The sequence below is a fragment of the Empidonax traillii genome, unplaced genomic scaffold (genome assembly GCF_003031625.1).
Source record: "Empidonax traillii isolate 1590-97213 ecotype Southwest subspecies unplaced genomic scaffold, ASM303162v1 scaffold247:size2371522, whole genome shotgun sequence".
Taxonomy (NCBI): Eukaryota; Metazoa; Chordata; class Aves; order Passeriformes; family Tyrannidae; genus Empidonax; species Empidonax traillii.
The window spans coordinates 1,096,215-1,116,310 of record NW_020955440.1 but is presented as its reverse complement, the minus strand read 5'-3'; the positions used below and the strand labels follow the sequence as shown (position 1 = coordinate 1,116,310).

General features: G+C 38.9%; 1 protein-coding gene across 5 annotated transcripts in view; it reads right to left on the bottom strand.

The window, feature by feature from the left end:
• The window catches only part of ENOX1 (ecto-NOX disulfide-thiol exchanger 1), a 361,423-nt gene that overhangs the window by 270,149 nt on the left and 71,178 nt on the right, over window positions 1–20,096 (bottom strand). For 4 of the 5 annotated variants that reach the window (XM_027888872.1, XM_027888868.1, XM_027888873.1 and 1 more), the window contains exon 2: window positions 15,818–15,891. The gene's annotated coding sequence lies outside the window, so the exon portion shown is untranslated. Of the gene's footprint in view, window positions 1–7,424; window positions 7,503–15,817; window positions 15,892–20,096 lie in introns of all 5 variants that reach the window. The other variant, XM_027888869.1, reaches the window with a different exon arrangement.

Genomic DNA, 20,096 nt, shown 5'->3' with positions numbered 1-20,096 from the left:
CTTCCAGGAGCATGAAGGTTCGCCCAGAATCTTACAGGCTCAACCTTTCTCAATCCTTGTTGAGATCTTCCACAATACAACATGTCATTCCTGCTCAGTACTTCAGATTTCCATTCACAGAATAAAAGTTGTTTCAAGATTTATAAATATTTTAGCATGATTTTTCCCTTTATTTTTCTTTATGCTCCCTGTGCACACTTAATAAATTGTATTTCTTAGGTAGGGTGGGTCAAAGAAACCCACCTTGTCTCTTATAACTGCGTGCAGGCAGTGGAAACAGGTGCCAGTTGCATTTGGAAGTACTGTTATAGGCAGCAATAGGTTCAGGGAGAATGTCAGCCACATCCAGTCAAAGCAAAAGGACTTTCAGGGGAAAGAACACTGTTTTTCCATCCTCAGAAAGAGAAAGATGCCAGCTTTCTGGTCTCCTTGCTATACATAATGCTACTCCTGTAATTTCTGATAGCTCCAGGGTTCCACCCTTTTCCTTGAGCCATGGGTCCAGGATTTCATTTCAATTTACTTGTGCTCTCTTCCTTATAAGTATCATTAAAGAACCTACATAGGAGAAGCCCTATTTAAATCCATCTATGTTCAACAATGGCAATAAAATATGATTACATGGTTAAGCTTATAGAAAGCCAAGCACAAGACCTGGGCCAGTATTTTTTTAATCAAATAATTGCTATTCAGGCAAGACTTTCTGTGCAAAAATTATTTCTTTTCAAAAGCCCCAGAAATACTTGAATGAACTCAAGTACATGAATGACTTTATTTAATTCCCAACATAAATAAATATATATTATATTATAAATATACTGGAATATTTCTTAAGCTTTGAATATATTTTCTAATCATACCACTAGAAAAATAATACCACACTCCAGGATAGAAGAAAAAACACTGTTGTTGGGAAGAAGCTTCTTCTTTAGCTTGCCAAGCAGCAGAAACGGCATATAGTAGGGTTGCTATACAACAAAATCAGTGGGATTTCGAGAGTTGCTTTGCCATTTCCAAACTGTGTAATGACTGTTCTGAAATGACTGTGTTTTGCATGAGGAGGATTTGAAGGGAAGTAGATGGCTACCTACAACACTAAATATTGTACTGCTGTTAGGGACGGGGTAGGAGGAGGGCAAGAACCTGAGGGTAGAGTATTTTGTTTCCCCATGACCATCTCAGAAAAGCACTTGCAGAGGGTAAAGATGGCTCTGCTGTGATACATTATCAGTCCAACATTATCAATCCACTGAAACTCTAGTCTCCAAAGGTTACCTTTTTTAAAACATGGTAATAACTATACAGTTAGACTGATTTCTTGTTTTGCCTTGATGATTTCATCACCACAAAATTTCACACAGAGCGGTGCCATGTGTGAGGGATCACTAAAGACTTTTGTATTGTTAAAATTCAGATAATACAGAGGAAAGAAAAGGAGAGGGAGAAGGAAAGGGGAGGGGAGGGTGGTGGGGAGAAATTTGAGGTTATTTACCTATTTTTACCAGGCTTGAATTACTCTCTGAGTATAAAGAAATGTACCATACCATCTAGACCTGACAGTGTCTATGCTTCACCAAAATATTTTTAAACAGCAGACTCTTTTATCTATAGAATGGATCAAATTCTATTCACCATAAGATAATTTCAGGAAGATTTTCCAAAAAGAGGATGATTGCAGACCTGACAAAATATATTTTGCTCCACTCACATTTCCAGTCCCCTAGTCTAAATACTATCCACAAAATCAAATACATATACACAAACATAAATATTTCCTTTGCAAAGAAGGAAATGAACCAGTCCACCCTACCTACTGTATTCACTGGCCAAATCCCACTAATTCTAACTTCTACCACCAAAATCCTGCCCTCACCAAAGGGAAGGACTGCAGACTTGGGAAATAATTTACAAAGATAGTCAACCATGCCATTGGCAGGAGTTGAGCTGCATGCTCTGCTCTTCTACCAACAAGCCAAAGGGGTTCTTCTATTCAATTAATTTACACTCGCCTTCATTTTTCTGGAATTGTGCCCATTTGTGCAGACCACCAAGATTACAGAATAGCACAGATACATCCAGCAAAGTGCCCTTAACAGGCATTTGCTTGCCAAAAGAGAACTATCTATATTCTCAGCCAGAGTTAGGAGAAAGCATTTGTGCTTAAATGGGAAAATATATTAATAGCTTCCCTGTTTCTTCTCCTCTGCAGGCTAATGCAGTCTAGAAAACAGATTCTGTTTCAAAAGAGTAGGAATATATCTGGAAGAGCTCATTGTTAAACTACTGGCTACATGCAGATAATACTGTCCTGGGGACAATTTTTTCTGCTACTTTTAATGTGAAGTAGCATTTTCAAAATCATTTTGTCAGAGAGCTCTTCCACACGTGAAGGCCTTGAATTTTGATGGCCCTGGAGTAACAATAATATTGCCTGTGCTGTAGAGCAAGCTCTGCAAGACACTAAATGTCCTTGACATCCATTACTTAAAAGTACACCTTTCCTGGTAGGATTTGATACTAAAAATAATTCCTTTAGGAATGCAGAGGACCCAGCTGGCATGCAGAAATAATAACAGTAGTGATGTTCATAATAATTCTAATAATGAGTAGTTTATTGAGCCTAGCAGAATTTTTTACCTTACAAAAGAAGATGTCCTGTATCTCGGTTTCTCTAGCACAGTACCAACATTTCAGCCCTAAAGTGGTCATGCAGTTTGACTAGAAGACCATTGTAGGTGCTTTCCAACCAAACTAGTCTATTCTAGTACAGCCATCATTATCAGTGTTCCCCTTTAGGAGACAGTGCAAAGTCAGGGGATGAATTGATGGGAGAGCAAGGAACAAATATCCAAACACCTGAACCCTAGGCTTTAGCTGCAAGACCCATGTGCCTCCATACCACAACAGAAGATTCCTAATCTTTTGAGCAGAAGTGAGTAAAGACAGCCTTAGCTGTAGTCCAAATCAGAAGGCAATACAAAAGGAAGAGCAGTGACAGAAACAGTGGAGCGAAATTGCCCTGGACAAATTTTGGCCAATAAAAAGAAACATTAGGAAGCAGTAATCTCTGGATTGCTCTCATCAGATAAAGTATCACTGTCCACATTAAACCCAGTTAGCTCAGGCTCCTTTCCCACTCATCAGATAGAAGCTGGCACACATTGATATTCAGTGCTTGTACAAGTGCATGTTTGTTCATCCCTGGGCAGGAAATTCTCCTCCTAAAGCCATGTAAGAAATTTCATCTCCTTCACACGCAGATGCCTAAATTCCTTCAGAGGGAAACTAATATGGATCAGCTAAAATGCAGAAGAAGACATACACCTCAAGAGTCAGCCAGGATACACAGTACGTCCTACTTGAAAGCCAATGTTGCTAATTTGGAAATAACAATTAACTGACACATGGTAAAGGTTGGCAAATGAGGCAAGAGTTCACAATTACTTTTCTTACACATTCAGATTTGCAAACAGAGCTAACTTATGTCATGTTGTCTCTGTGCTTTTTGAACTGTTTTCTTACTCTTCTGGTTTTGTATGCTCCCATTGTGCATTGCATAAGTATCATTTATTCAGTGAGGAGAAGGCAGGGGAGAGTGATGAACCTCCATTAAAATGGAAAACAGGAGCCTGGAATATTTCATGTTAAGCATAGAAAGAAATTTGTTTTCTGATGAGAAATAAAACAGACCCTTGAACTTAAAAGTCAATGACAGAAAAAAACCCAAACATGAAGATATGATTTTAGAGTAGGAAAAGAAAGTTATTCAGGAGTCAATAATTTTTCAAAAAGATTAACAGAGCATATGCAGCATTACCCATAATGAGATAGGGTGAGTATAGAAAGCTCAATTTGCATGTTATTTAGATTCAACAGATAGTTGAACTGTTGATATCTAAAGTGCTATTATTGTGACAGTAAAGGTGGAGGTCCTGTACATCCTCTGAAAATTAATACAGTTTAGCAAAAATGGTCAAAATGGCAATCCTTTTGGTATCTAGTGGGATTTAAACTATACAAGAAGGATGGTTCTTCAGATGACTAAATTTCCTTTTTTTATCATCAGGCCACAGGGGTTGCCTAAAAAAGGCATCAAGGTAACTTTCTGAATTCAGATCTATCTGCCTCTGGGATTCAACTAGGAATTTAATGCCAAATGGAAAACAGTAGGTAAGCATGAAACCTGAAGCAATTTATCACTGCTATCTTTTCAACAGATAAGCATTTCTTTGTTTGAACAAACACACATTACAGTACATGAAAAGAAAACTGTTTTGAACAGCGCAGCTTCCATGGGCTTCTACAAAATGAAATTTCAGAAACGATTCAGTACAAAAGTTTTGGTGCACAAAGAAGATTATTAATTTTCCTTCTGCATGACAAATAGATAAATACCTCTATGCTAAACACAATTTTAAAGTACCATACACTATTCAGGTTCATATTTTCAGTGCTTCAGAAAGCATGAAAAAACATACTTACGTTATTAATTTCTTGGCATATAAAGTTAAAAAAAAGCCCAAACAATTCAATTGAAAACTAGTTTGGTTGATAGATAATAACAACTGTTTTTCTCTAGACTGCCACTTACAAACCCAACATTGATTCTTAAACAACCTGATTTCTTTCCATTTCATACATCAGTACAAGTCATAATGATTGCTCAGATCCTCTTGCTGCAACTGCACTGTCTTGTATTTGTCTGTCAGTAGCAGATGTATAACAAATCTATGTTTCACTTTTGGTCATCTTAGTGATTGATCGATCGGAATTTAGTGTATAGCTCTTTGGATGGCCAAGCCCCATCCTAACTACTTTGGCTCAGCAAAGCAAGGGATAAAGAGCTATACAGTTCTTTCTCCTCTCCAGATGAATAGGAGGGTAAAGCACAATTCCAACTTACATAAAAAATCCAGCAACCATGAATAATAAGGAGAAATAAAGGTGATTGTATTTGTACCTATCAGATAAAATGAAGGAGATTTAACATAAGTCAGATGGGTTTTATAAGCTGATAAAGATGATTGGAATCTGGAAGTATTAATATTAGAGGAAATAAGTTATTGTGTGGGTTTTCTCTTGTTCTCTTTTCTATGTGATTAATTAAAGGCAGACAGATATCTATTGCACTCTGACACTTGTGCCAGAAGTGACTGCTGATACACTGATCAAACAGTTTATCAAAACAGAGGGGAAAAAAGAAGCTTTAACTAGAATTAGAGTTTACTGCACACCGAAAGCACTGTACTAAATGTTTACATAAATGTAACAAATCTGCAAAGAGGTGGAGAGTGGGTTGCCCAATCAACCCTTTGCCTGTTGCAGGGGGTGACTATTGGAAAGAAAAGCAAAGATGAGTTCTCTTAAAAGTAAAGGCAAGCACTAAAAGTAAGGAGAACTAAAAGACTGTCTGTAGACAGTCTACCAGGAAAGAAGAAAAGTTAACAGAAAGGATCCTGAAAGTTCTTCACTGTTTTGTTGAATCTTCAAGGAAACAAAAGAACTAACACTGGAACAAAGAAAATGCCTTTCGGAGAAAGCATGGATTTCACAATAGGAAGAAAGCCCCGGGGAAGACTACTGCTAAATGTGGAAGCCAAATACAAACGAAGCTAAATCAGTGAGAGAAGAGAGAAGATACGCACAGTATCTTCTCTGTTTTATTTCCACGTTCTTGAAAGCAACGTCAAAAGTCACTTTGCTTTAAAAAATGTAAAGGTCTAGTCCAGGCTAGCAGCCCTAGCACACCTCATATTGTGCTAACTTCGCTTCTGCTCTGGGCCTCCAAAAATACTTAGCACTGGTATTCAAACTTTAGGGTAGAAGCAGATCTCTGAAGACCATACCTCTTCTAGTTCTTTAAAGACTTCTTGAACACGGAATGAATGTCCTGCACTCTTCAAATCTTGTAAGGATTCACATTTGAGCTTTTAGCTTATGCCCTCCAGAACAGGTAGGATTCAAGAAACTCAACCCATGGGCTGGCAAATTCATCATATACTTCCTGAGATATTCAGGACTTACAGGTATGGTGAAGCATACACTATTCCATGGATGACAATCCCTTGCGCTTTTGGGAAAGTAAGAAGACAATTTTTGGCCTAACATGACACAGCTCTGCACATCTGCCCAAACAAAGCCTGGCACAATCCCAAATCAGCCTGCAAAGAGGCCAGAAAGCTGCCATAAAGAAGCCTTCACCAAAGAACAATCTAAGAATGACTGGTGGATGGATGAATGGATCAATCTATAGCTGGGTCATATCCACAGCAGAAGCAAGAAGTTCTGAAGAATTTTTTCCCTTTCAGATTTTCAGAAAGATAATGTAAAAATGTCTGCTGAACTGGAGGCAAGGAGAAGTGCGAGAAAGATGATGATGTGGCATAATGAGGTTACAAACCAGACAACAATAACTCTGCAGTGTAAGAAAGTTATATAACCATTTTCCAAGTTGCCTGTAGTTTCTGTACAACTCAGAAGAAAAACCTAGTCTCTACAGAGAGAGCATACTGTAGCAAGTCCCCTCGCTGATTTTAGGATGGTAGCATTTACCTTTCCTTATAAGCCATCAGAGAGACAATTGTATGTCGTGTAAATACAGTTGGGACATGAATTAATTTCAAACCTATCACACAATCTGATGAGATTTCCCTTGAGATCCCCTAACACTTTGCAGCATTGTGAGCCATTATTTCCATACTTATTGGAAGTAATGTCTGAGCCCAGGCAAGGCACAATATTCCCACTGAGAATTGTCATGACAGGAGTGGAATTAATTCATATTGCCACTATACATATCCAGGGTCTTTTTGGCATTATTACCATGTAACCCAAAGTATATTTAAATCTATGATGATACAGTCTACCATATAACAGTATCATTTGGGGCATCCTAAATTTGGACATATGTTCCTTTTTTCATGTAGAGAACAAAAGTCACATTTCACTCATATTTACATAAGCCTGAAACAATTCGATCATCTTCAGTGGTGGAGCTCTTGGCTTGTACCAGTGTGGAATCAGAACTGAATCTGCGACATAATAGAAGTACTCAAGATCCTTTTAAGATGCAATCTATTAAGGAGATAGACCTTAATCATAATGAGCTGTGATGCTGGTTATCATATTTTAGAAAATGAGCAAGAAGCTTTTTTTTTTAATTGCAGTTAAATTAATTCACTCTTACCATGGAGTGAGTTAGCTATTTTGAGCATTCTCCAGGTGGTTGCTGTTACCAAAGGTGGACAGATCCCTTTGAGCTTCACTATAAAACCAGCCATGCTGAAGTCTTTGGATGTACTGAAGACTCACCTACGTTAAAATAATTTCTTATTTCCAAGCTATTCTCCAGCAAACTTTCACCAAATACTTCTGAGTTATTTTTGAAAGCAAATTTTCTCCATTTATAGTGGAGCTGTTCTTACCTGATTCATACAAACATGCTTGTAACACTGCAATTTGTCACCACGGAAACAACTGTGCGGTCACCATAGATGATGTCACTGCATGAATCAAGTGAGAAAATCATGGAAATTACTTTTAAAAACCCACAAAAACATCAAGTAAACAGCCTTCTAAACAAATTCAGTAACAATGTGGAACAATCCAGAAAGAAATCCAATTGAAGGTGATGCTTTAAATTCAGTTTTCAAAATTTTTCAGTGTTTTTTGACTATTTATGTTTCTCTGTGGGTAGCAGCCACTGAGTAAAATCCTGTAAAAGGGGTTCTATTAAGCCCATCTCATAACCAGCACTGCATCCCACAATGAGACTGCTGCAGCTTCAAACCTGTCTCTCCCAAAACTTTCATAGGAAGCTGAGGCACAACAGTCTTCTCCCTAAGGGCATGCTGAGACCTGACCTGTCCACTTAATTAGCCACTTAACCATTCTAGCAAAAGAGGCTGAAAATGCAGCTGTCTGCAAACAGCCTACCACTGCCCAGCAGCTTTAAATATTATATATCTGTATCTTTCTCTATCCCCATTTTCCTGACAGAAATAACCGAAGGCCAGAAATCTTTTCAGCTGTTGTGCCCTACATATGCAAATGCTACAGTGATGTCTATTTTATGGATCAATGCTGATTTTCATCCAGGATTCCGTAAAGCTTTGAGGCAAAATCCTTGGGAAGAGAAAGAGTGATATTATTTCATAATCCAGGGTAGCCTATTGGAAATCTACCTGTAACTCAAGTACAAATTCAAAATAACCACATTTCTATTTAAATAATATATTTCTGTATTTAGTAGGCAAGTAGATAAACTCATTTTTGATTCTTACAAATTTCTTATAACTACAGGTAACACACAGATAAAAATGCCATTCCAAGGTGATTCTAACTTTAGAAATAATAATAAATCATATTTACCATATCGATCTTAAAGCTTTATAATTTTGTCACATTTTGCACGAAAAGATAACCTCAACTTTATTTCTGAAATTCTATCATTGATGCTGACTTAAAAGCAGCCACTTTCATCACTATCATAGATTAAATCTCTGGGGGATTAAACTTTAGGAAACATTTTCACAAAAAGGAAGCACATCTTTTACAGCCTTACTAATTAAATTGATTTACCATGTGCCCTGGAATTGAAGATACTAAAAAAAAAATTCTCAATCATTTTTGCTTTGCATCACTCTTTTCAGTGAAAATACAAAGGAAATAATATTACGTAACAACAAAGTTCATCACAGCAGGTCAACTGAGATTGGTGGGATTCATTAGCATGTATGTGACTGGTAAATAGTTGAGTTAATTTTAGGTTGAGTGACATATTTAAAAAAACTATGAATCACCTTATTTTGTGAATTTAATCAACCTTTGCTCTTCCCTGGATAATTCAGTGTACATCTGGAATATTAAAATGGAAAAGAGGCTTCACTCTGCAGCCCTCCGAAATGCCAGTGGTTTGCAAAATTTCAAACCCATGAACTACATTAAATACTGTTTTTCAGCAGCAAGGAATTCACCACAAATAAAGTATCACAACTATGGAAAAATCAAAAATTAATTAGATAAATAAATAAATAACCCAAGAAGCTTAAGAGGATACTTAATTCAACTGAAGTTTTAGCCAGATTTATGCTGAAATAATAATTTGCTTCGTTTCTAGGAATAAAAAAGCAAAGTACACAAGATAGCAATGCAGAAAGATTATTTCTAAGGAAACTTTCAAAAAAACACCAGCTCCTCTGAAAAATTTAGTCAATCCTCAAATGCTGCTTAGTGTTGTTTAGCCCAATTAAATCACATTACAAAACAAAAAATTGTATTGCATGTTCCACCTTTGGCTCTGAAAAATGCTACTTTCAAAGGCAGGAAACATCTTTTTTTCGAAACTTAGCTTTATTTGGAAATAAGTAACAATTCCTAGCTAATATGAGCTATTCATTTATTTTTCATCAGATGCCTTCTGATCTCTTAGCACGAAGTTTTTCTTTATTTCTGAAAGACATTCTATTAGTACATGTTTTGATATTGAACATGACAATATTTAGGTAACACAGTGGGCTTTTCTATGTAAAATTTAAGTTGTGAAGATACGAACTTGCAAAAAGAGCAATTACTTTTCAGTTTCATATTTTGAATACGCAAACAAGTTGCTTGTGGATTACTGGCAGCTACAACGCAGGCTATGACACTGAACAGTTACTAATACATGAAGAAATTAATGTAATTATAAATATGGGGAAAATATCAACACTATTTATGTTAGCTAGTTACTAGAAGGTAAAATACTTTGTCAGCTGTAATACAATACAAATTGTTGTAAATTGTTGAGTACAATTATAATACACATATATTCAAAGCACTACAGTTTATATTCTAGGTCTGTCCTCCTGGGATCAATTTATGATACTTTATGCTGGGTAGTTTGTCTTGACAAAATAAGGATACTTCATTCACAAGTTGCTACATTTAGCTATCACGCACTTTATCTGTCTGTAGGATTACAGACCCAACCATTGCACCACGAATAGGGATACACATTGCTGGGATTCGCAGGGATGAGAAGCAGAAGGCATTGTTAGTATCTATACAGAGAGCACCATGTGAGTGTGCATCTGCCTGTCCAATTTGGAAAGACTTTCCTCAAGCAAATGCAGGAAAAAACCATAACAGAATCAACAACAGGTGGTATCCACTTCTTCACTCTTGGCATTGGTTTCTTGAGTGTTCAAACTAAAAATCCCACTTGGACATTTACAGTCTTCACCCCATGCGTGCAAAGGATGTAGTGACAGGCAGTGACTCTGCTACGGAGGCTCAAGAGATCTACAGAAAAGATCCCTACAGATAACAGCCAGCTAGGTAAGTAATGCAACATGGACTAAACACACATTATAAGGGGACTGCTGCTTTCTTCCATACTCAGATTCATTAATCCATTTAAGCAGAAAAAGTGCCTTCATTTTCCTTTAATTTCTTGCACTTGGGCTTAAACTTGTGTTCAGAATTACTGGTATTATAAACAGTAACCAATCTTAAACAAGACCGTTTTGAAGCTCTATTAGTGCTTCATATTTTAAGTCTGACAACACCATGTGTTACTTGATAGCACATGCCATGTTTAGCAGCCTGACTCAGACAAGGCAGGTCCAGTGAATTGGAAGAAGCTGATCTCGGGTTCCCAGGTATCAAAGTGGCATCCTTGTAAACACACGTTTACACACAGGTAAACATTTCCTAGCTCTGCAAAGGGAGACGAAAAGTTGCAACAACACACCAATAGGGAAAAGCAAAATAGCTTTAACATGTAACTTCTTAGCGTAACTTTGATAAATAGAAGGGACAACAGCCGAGGTCCACATAAGTAAATACAACACAGTGCCTAGGTGGGGTAGCAAATTAAAAATGAACAGGGAACAGCTAGAAGCTGACACTTTCCCAAATCAAACCAAATTGCTACTGCTGAGTTCATACTGACTGATGCACAGTTCCGCTTTATTTCCCATGTTCCATGTGGCTGATTCAAAGCTCACTGAGAGCAATACTGTCCTTTTTGGACACAGTCTCAAGTAAGAGCAAGAACAGACAAAATAACTCAGTTTAACTGACTAAACCAGTTCTGTTTAGTATCTACCAATGGTCTGGATGAGGGGATTGAGTACACCCTCAGTTGGTTTGCAGAGGACACCAAGTTTGGTGGGAGTGTTGATCTGCTGGAGGACAGGAAGGCTCTGCTGAGAGATCTAGACAGGCCATGGACAACTGCATGAGGTTCAACAAGACCAAGTGCTGGGTCCTTACACTTGTGTCACAACAACCCCATGCAGTACTCCAGGCTGGAGGAAGAGTGTCTGCAAAGCTGCCTGATGGAAAAGGCCTTGGGGGTGCTGGTTGACAGCTTCTGAACATGAGCCAGCAGTGTCTGGAGAGACTTTTCTATGAAGTGGTGGAATTACAAGGGAGGAGTCCTTCCCTGCTGGTGTTATGGTTACAAGTCAAGGAAGAGAGCTATAGTGATGAATATTCATACCATTATGTCATCTGAAGGAGGGGGCACCCTACTCAGCACAGAGAGTTGGAAGGGGTGGGGCTTTTGCTGCGTGTAAAAGTTGTTCTGGGGTCTCAGCCACCACCGGAAACTGTCCCTGCTCTGCAGGGACAGCAGCAAAGCTGGGAGGTGCTGCTTCACCCCCACAGTCTGCCCAGGACAGCCACCAGAGCGCTGCCACTGCCCACTCGCCACACGGAACCACTGCCAGTGCTGGGGCCACTGAATCAGAGAGAGCAAAAGTGAAATGAATCGCTACCGCCTACAGCCCAGTCAAGCCAAGTGGGACAACACATGGCAGGGAACAAGGGAATTCCAAACTGGCACCACCACTGCAGTTAAGATTGGAACTGACTGAGTGGCGTGCAGTGGCCAGTTTGGTAGCGTGCTGCCTTGTGAGCAGGGTAGTTTTCCTGGGTTTTTGCTTTTGTCTCTTTTCTCCTATTGTTTTCTTTTGTTTTGCTGGGCGAACAGGGCATGGTGGCAGGGAGGACCCTCTGCCCTTCTTTTCGCCCTTTGCTCCTGGGGGACCATGTGAAACAGAAAACTCCCTTTTCTGTGGATAAGCTGTTCCCTCATGTCCTTGTGGTGTTGCTGGTTTTCCTTGTTAGGAAACTGTTATTTTTTTCACTTATAATCTCCTTGCATTTTTTGTCTATCTATGAGGGGAATAAAAAGGGGAGGGAGTTCATTTTATTAGAGTTCCTGTCCCAGTATTTGTTTATAAACAAAGCCAACTGGTTACAGAATAGAAGAAGATCCATGCATGACTTTTTCCTGGTAACAATACCAAGCACAAAAGCAGTTTGAAAGTGTTTCTGAAGAGGTAAAATATTTATGTTTTTCAATAAAGCTCAATGCAGAATGCAGACAATTGAGTTGGAATCTGTAAGTTCTTTGTCCAATCAGAATACACTCTTTTTTTTTTAAAGAAGACTATTTTGCTTAGTTGGTATACAGTATATATTCAGTATCCTCCTTCCAGGTGTCACTTCTCAACATGGTGTAAGTCACTCTGCACTTCTGGAGGGGTCTTCTGAGCCATACACACCTGCAAGACTACCAGCCACCTTCCTGGCCCCTATATCAGGCCATGCAACATACTGGGTGACCCAACTGCAGGGGACAGTCAAGGGACTGCCCCCCCAGTGGGTGACCACTGCCTGCTGTCAATTGACAGCAACGTCCTTGCAGCAGTGCTGAAGAGCTCCATGCCCTGTGACAGGGCTTTGTTCCATGGACAGAGAAGGCACAACCCTTCCAACTGAACTTCCCAGTTTCTGGTTGCTTGTCACTATTTAACATTACTTTCTGTGTTTAATGTTTCAGATTTGTGTGTAGTTAAAAAAAAAAAAAAAAAGGTTGGAGCATGCCAGTTATTCCTCCAAGGTTTCAGAACACAAACTTTGCAGCTCTTCTGCAGTTTGGCATAGGCTGCTGCAGATGGAAGACAGATATCTGTCCGCCAACGTTTAAAGAGGACCAGATTTTTTTGTTTAGAAATTTTAGCTGTTTAGCACTTGCAGCCATGCAATCAGCCAGACCAACCCTTCCCTCTGTAACAAATGCATATACAAATGACCAAGGAAGACCACTGCTTGTGCAGGATTCATACATGCAAGGATGTCTGGGCTGCAGTGGGACTGCCTTGACAGTTACTTTTCGAAAGGAAGGGGTCAACTTTTTCTAATCTGGCTTGAAAAGCTCTGAAACTCACACAGCCTTCTACCATTTACTGAGAAGGAAGGAAAACAAAGTTGTCCAGTAGCCTTTTCAGCTCATGTCAGACAGAAAGGTTTGCTAATTCTGAGTCCTTCCAACCCAAACATCTGAGGGAAGCTGCTGAATTGGTGCATGCTCTTGCTAAATCGGCTGTGCTCCTTTGCTGGCTGATGGCTGCCGACTTTGACCTCAAATACTCCAGCTTCCTGTCCCCCAATGTTACAGTTGCTCTCTGCTATCACACCTGATTTTTCACAAAAGTTTCTGCACCTTCCAGGCTTGTCACAACAGCCCTTCGAGCACAAGCTGAAGCCAACTTGACACAACAGATTTTGTTTTTCTCTCGGAGACACACATATGCCACAAAGACTGCAGTTCATCACCTACGCGCTTCAAACACTCCTGAGCACACCCAAGTGGGATAGCACTTTCCTTTTCGTCACCCTTTTTTTTGCCTTTTAAAGTAAAAAGTTGCTTAAAGCAAGTCCGTTTGAGGTTAAGTTCCTATTTTATGCTCAGTGAGCTGTCTTGTGCTGTGTCCAAAACTGGCACAGAACCATTGCCAACTTTTCTTGAAACCCTGTGCACAGCCTGGGGAATGAAGCTGCTTCTTCTGCTCTAGCATCCCTTGAGTTGGAATCCTTCAGCGCTTGAAGATTTCTTCCTTGTGCAGAAGGGTGGTGCCTGCATGACTGCAGTCAGAAGCAATGGAAAGTAAGCCATGCCGCAAAAGTCCTGCAGTGCTTACTCCTTTCTTCCTTTCTGCATGACATCTTGGGAAAAATTCAGGGAGGAAACAAATGCTGACAACTGACAGGCACTGGGCAGTGTCTTGAGGAAAGCAGGGAAACGTGCTACCCTACGGACAAGGGCACGGCTGGTGGGAGGAGAGCAGCCAGACGTCTGGTTTGCTCCCAGCTGGGGATTAAGAAGTCACAGGTGAACGAAGGCCACGTGTCCTACTAATAGCAGCAGCTTCCTGCTCAAAATAAGAAGCAGGTTCACACATTTGTTCTCCATTTGGGTTCAGACATAAGCTGCAACACAGATGTTCATAGGGCACAAAGGGGACACCCAGCAGAGCTGGCTGCAAAAGAAAATTTACAGGAATGACAGCAAGTTGCCTTTAACAACAGGCTCTCTAGAGAGGCACTAAAAGGGAAGCTCATTCTGCTATGATTTTTTTTCTGAAGCTCCTCCTTGTGTAAGGTCTCACTGCTGCCCATCTCCAGAGACTGCAAATGAATTAAGAAGAGGAAAAAGCAAAAAAACATGGAAAAGCAAAATAAAGAAGCAAAGGAGAAAACAAAGCAGAACAAATGAAACCGAAGAAATGTACCACAAACGGGAATAGATTAAAAGGAGAGTAGTAAGGGCGTATCAATAGATATGAGAAATATTAGGAAAACGCAAACATCATAAAAACACTGAGATCCTTTGCACACACTCGGAAAGAATGATTAGATACAGAATCCTCTGACAGGCCTGAACACAGATCTGAACATCCAAGAGATCTAGTAGTAGGGGTTTCAGTGATCCAGGCAGGTACCTGCCCCCATACATAAAACTGAGACCATGGTTCTTCTCCAGCTTTTGCCAGATATCTTGGAACCTACAAGTGAAGCACACTATGAAGATATGCTGCTTTCTAATTCTTACAGAATAAGCAACTTGCTGCAAAAAAACACTTTTTTGTGGAAGAGTCCTATACACCAAAAACTGCTCCTGGATTTTATTCATAGGAATTCAACCTCTCCCCTGCTGTAAATCTCTTTAAAGTTTCTCATACAGATCAAGGTAAGTTCAACTGTTACATTCATGTATTCAAGAAACATTTTACTCTGAGCTGAGACTCAAAAAAAAATTGTCTAGGTCTATAAACTCTTTGGAAACAAGAAAAATTTCTAAATCTTCTCTCATTTATCTTTCTTCATTGCTAGGAGCTCAGCAGAGTTTCAAGTACCATAAAGTGTGACCTGACTTTTGAAAAATACATCATCTAAAAATTGCTTTGCTATATGCAAGAATGTATTTGTGAAATTGCCTCAATATTGCCTGTAAATGATTGACGTAAGAAATGAGTTTCACTGAAACACCTGAGAAAATTTTCAGAAACTTCAATGTACCCAAGTTTTCAACCTTTATGGCCATCTTCTTCCCAGTATTTAGTTACATTTGTACCTTTACCACCTTCTGCAGTTGCAAAGAAAACCAAAGCAAACACAGACAAAGCTAGAAGAAGCACAGCCTCAAGTATGGAGGGATCAAAAGTAGAGCTACTTCTGACCCACTGATTTTTCCTTCAAAACTTCTACTTGCTCATGGAGACTCACCTTTTTGCTCATCTGAAGTTATCTGTGGGTTTGGCTACACATTTATTTCTGAGTAACTGTGAACATCAGACCCCTCTGAATTTCTGCCCTACAAAAACCATTCATGATATTGAAAATTCAGCCTACAAAGATCCATCATTCTGTCCTATTCATGGCAACTGAGATCTATCAAGAGCTTTAAGAAATTCAGCATTAAACTATCAACAGAACTCACACACTCCAAATCATCGCAAAACATGAATGTATCCATTACACTTACCTATTTATTGCAGATACTTTCCAAGTTTCAAGAAGCATATAATCAAGAACAGCTTCAAGTTCAGAATCCAAGATCTGAAAAACAGATTTTATATATATATATATATATATATTTATATATATTTAAAGTCACTAAAAGTATATGGCTTAAGTATATAAAATTAAAAAAATATTGTATAAAACATCTATTTAGAAATGAGTTTACGAACTAGTACTTCTGAAGTTTTGCATCACCTGAGAAATGTTCCGGGTGATAACAATGACGATATGATAATTTATAGTGTATTTAAAGTATATAATGTATAGATTCTTAAGCAATTTCTACACAAAAGTTCAAAATAAGTAGAAAACTCTAGAAAAAAAACAAATTTTCAATTAGAAATTTTGCCACAATTACTTGCAATGAAAAAAACAAAACCAATACATTGAATATGAAAAAACATCATCGGTATATCAGAAAATATAAATGATTTAGGAAACCACAAGCCTCCTTATCTACATTTAAGCAATATTCTGCCTTTAACTTGGAGTAAGACAGCAGCATGAATAGGGAAACCACATGAAAAATCAAGACTATCATTGTGTGCATTACTTCTTTACTGTCCAAAAATGCTGAACACAGCAGTTCAGTTACAGGTGTGAAATTCTAGATGTATATTCTTGTAAGGATACATGTAACACCTAATCACAATTAGTCTCAGAGTTTCTGTAAATTTTCCTGGTGATTCTCACTCAGTGACCCTGAGCGTAATGCATTTGATAAATCTAATGTGCTTAAGAAAGCAAAAGGGAGGAGGAAGACGCATTGGCAGAAAGAAACAGGCTCAGTAGACCAAGGACAGACACAAAGGAGAAAGTAAAAAACAGAAAAAAAAAAAAAGGAAGAAAGTTCATGTGTCCAAATGCATTTGGTCTAATCTCTGTGGTGCCATTGGCATCTTTGCAGTCTGCAACAAGAAACACCATTTCACACAGGGCTGCTATGCAGTCCCAGTTCTTAAATATAATTAAGAGTCTATATTAGAAAAAGTCTTGCCTCTTTTCCTTCCCCCCAGTTTTGCCAGAGCTTTCCCCAGCAGCTGCAATACTGGTACCCACCACACGATTCACAGTGAAGGCAAAGAGAATCAGTTATGGAACACTCTATACCCACTACGCATCAATGGTCACCTGGCTGGGAGCACCTCTGTGCCCCAGCTGAAGAGCAGGCATTTTCTTCTCCAGAGTCCTAGATTCCCTCTGTTCCCTTCTGTGAGCTGGTAATTTTCAAGCAGAGAGATGAAATGTAAATATCAGCATGGATAATTATTTCACTACTCATTTTTTGCAAGATAATCAGACAGAAAAGACTCACTCTGAGAAACAGAAGCAGTAGAAATTTTTATCCAGTAACAGCATGAAAGATTCTGCCAATTTTTCTTACAAAAGCAACAGTTCATTGATTTGTAGCTGCTGCCTACTTTCATATGCAAGAACAACAACAACAGAAATCTCTCACTGGTCTTCTCTACATATTTTCAGGCAATCACTACAAACGTGACAACTTCTAGTATTATTTATTCTATGCACTATGTTTCCATTCCTGCTGTTGATGTCAACTGCAGACAAGCCAGGCTCAGAAGCTGAGATTCAATCACAAAGCTATGAGTAACACCACTACATCTCCACCCTTTGCATCTCCTACTCAATTCCCCAAAAGGAATTTCCACAATGATGTGTAGAGTAATCACACAGAGAATGTCATTAAAGTTAATGTGAAAATCAGCCAAATACCACCTCTAAAAGGAGTGGGAGCTATTTACTAGATAATACCAATAAAACTCTGCAAGATCAAAGGGTGGTCTGAAGTTTTCCCTTTATTTTCTCCAGTAATGTCTTCCAGCTTCTCTACATATACTTCTTCATCAGTTAGCCTGGTAACCCCTTTTCCCCATAGAATCATAGAAAATCTCCAGTTGGAAAGCACCCGTAAGAATCATTGAGTCCAACTCTCTGCTCCTCACAGGACTACCTAAATCGAGACCAAACAACTAAGAATGCTGTCCAGACAACCCTTGAATTTTGACAGGCTTGTTGCTGTGACCACTTCCCTGAGGACCTGCTCCATTGAATGACCACCCACTCAGTAAAGAACCTTTTCCTAATGTCCAATCTGAACCTCCCTGGATACAACTTCATTCCATGTCCTTGTGTTCTGTCACTGGTCACCAGAGAAAGGAGAGCAGCACCTCCACCTCTGCCACTTCTCTTGAGACATTCCCTAAGCTGTGCTTTCGCTCTTACTTATTGCCTTCATTACTTACCCAATTCATGGCTGTCCATTTTACCTTCTCTTGCAAAGCTTCTACAGTTGACTACAAGCACTCATCTTACCACACCTTGACAAGAATTACCACCCACCAGATGAAGCACATTAACCACCTAAATGCATGCTGTTCCCTGGCTGTAATACCTTCAGCCAACTGACCTTCATGACAGGTAATAGATTCCAGGGACTGAACTGTCAGGTTCAGCAAAACTTGTGTCATAAAGGTAACCTCCAAATACTGACCAGGTGTAAACTTCTACTAATTCCATAATGCATGAAATTATATTGCTCAAAGACACATCTCAAGGGATCGTTGACCTGAGAAGATTTACAGAGAAATGTTATGAATTATTGCATGGCTGAGACAGCTCTGTGACAGAACGTTTGCAGCCAAAGATATGAACAATTGTGCGTAAGTACAAGCACACAATTTGCTGTGCATAATATTAGCAGTGTTTATTTTAGAAATGATCACCCACCTGACTGTCCCAAAAAACCTCCTAGAGTTGCTAGAAGATGCCAGGGAAAGTTTTCACTTGTAGCAGACTTTCTATCTTTAATAACACCAGCTGTTGCTTTTACAAACACATCATGCCCTTCACGGTTACCCCATATTCTGCAAACACTAAAAAAGCCCAAACTCTCCCACAGTTACTAACATCTGCTTCATTTACTGGTTCTGACAAACTGAAGGACATAGGCATGATTTAACAGATTGCTCCGCGCAAAGAAACCATGCAGTCCACAAAAGGATTCATCAAATGCCCCTGTCAGAGAGCTTTACAAAGCGCAGCTTAATGAACACATGCAAATTACTATAATATATAAAATGCCTGATACCACTTCAACAAGTAATGTGCTTATGAAATCTATGGAGAATGGTAAGATAGATCAATCCAATTTGTCTTTGAAATAAAGTGATTTGGTTTCCTCTAGGTAATTTCAATCTCTTTTTTTTTTTTTTTTAATGCCTTGAAGCACGCATTACATACAATGAACCACTGCTTTAGACCCTAGAAGATGTGATTATTCAATAGAAAAAGCATTCAGCAACAGACAAACTGGAAGCACACTGGTACACTTCAATATTTTCCTTCAATGTTTTGACATGCTGGCATTTTTAAAAAATTGTTTTTTCCAAGCCTTGCTGCATTTAAACAGCCCCTATTTTTTTTGTCATTGCTTGATGTGAGGTTGAAGCCTGAGCGTAAGTCAGGCTGATATTTACAGCATGAGGAAATGCTCAGATATGAAAGCACATCAGAAAACAACACGCATCCAGGATGATTGCTGCTGCTGCTGCTGTTTTCAACATTATTGATCTAGAAATCTGATCTTTTTTTTACCATCAAGATAAGGAAAGAATAGCTTATGAGCTAAAATGATTTTCGATGAAAAAGATCAACTTTTTCTAGAGCTTTATTCCCCCTGAGAACGGAAAGTTCTTTTTGCTGACTAGAAAAAAAACCAAAACAAAACTCCTTTCAGTGTTTTGTCAAAGAAACTAAACCCCACAATCACCCTTTAAGAATTTGTGCAACAGAACTTCTCTAATTTTTTAATTTGATTAAAAAAAAAAAAAAAAGAAAAGAAAAAGAACACAGCACAGTAAGCGCATCAGAAACTGGAAAGTGCAAAGTTTCTGGACCGTGGCTTTAGGTCAGGCAGGTGTGAATGAGAAAGAGGACTGAGAAGTGCCATGATTATCTCTTTGTAAAGACTCTGTTTTCCCTGAAAATATCAGTCAGAAGAGCCTAGCTTCAGCTCTCTGAGGGCCATTTTTAAAATGGTGAGTAGGACTTCTACTAAAAAAAAAAAGAATGTAGGAACAGTGATGCCTTGGAGCTGAGACGGATTGTATCACTGTTCCTGCACTCTTTATTTTTCAGTGGAAGTGCTACTCACCATTTTTTAAGTACTCAGACCATCATGTGTACTAACATAGACCTGATTCTTGATAGTTTATAATTTT